The sequence below is a fragment of the Aplysia californica genome, unplaced genomic scaffold (genome assembly GCF_000002075.1).
Source record: "Aplysia californica isolate F4 #8 unplaced genomic scaffold, AplCal3.0 scaffold00040, whole genome shotgun sequence".
Classification (NCBI taxonomy): Eukaryota; Metazoa; Mollusca; class Gastropoda; order Aplysiida; family Aplysiidae; genus Aplysia; species Aplysia californica.
The window spans coordinates 666,097-666,819 of NW_004797310.1; positions in this window are offsets into that span (position 1 = coordinate 666,097).

Below are 723 nucleotides of genomic sequence, written 5' to 3' on the forward strand. Positions count from 1 at the left end.
CTCCTTGGGAATGCCTTATAAGCCGAAAGTTTACAAATGAATGGTTGCCACCCCCCCCCAACTTGAGCCCCCTTCAATTATTACCTTTGGGTTTTTTTGACACAGTCTAGGGAAACAAGCCACTAACAATCGAACAATTGAAACTCAGTGTTGAATAGAACGTCCAAAGAATCGACCAAGAAAGAAACACGCCCCAGGGTTATCCAAAATTTCAGCGGCGTATTGGAGCGTGTTTGGATTTATATCACCTGGAGATTTCAATAGCCTACCCCTTCTTTGGCTTTATTTAACAACAATATCGATTCTATATTAATTTGTTCTTCAAGGAACAAATAATGACTCTTTGAAATAGAACAACAGTAGGTTATTCAGAAGTTGCAAAGTTTTGCGTGTCAGTCAGTTTTGGTTGAAATGTTTTAAAGTGATATTTTTAGAAGAAAAGAATTGGTTTTTTTCATTTTGACCAATATAACGTCCTCATGGTTGAATGTTTTTTTTTTGCGAAGCTTTATAAAAATTGGCTTTCGTTCAGAGATTACCAAGTTATTGTCATTTAAGTGGGTCCTCTTTCTTTGTTAGTCACTCGGTATTTATAGTCTAAGCGGATGGCGTGTATGTGTTGTTGTTGGTGTAATAGCAGAGGCAGTAGAAGTAGCAGCAGCAGCAGCAGTAGTAGTAGTAGTAGTAGTAGTAGTAGTAGTAGTAGTAGTAGTAGTAGTAGCA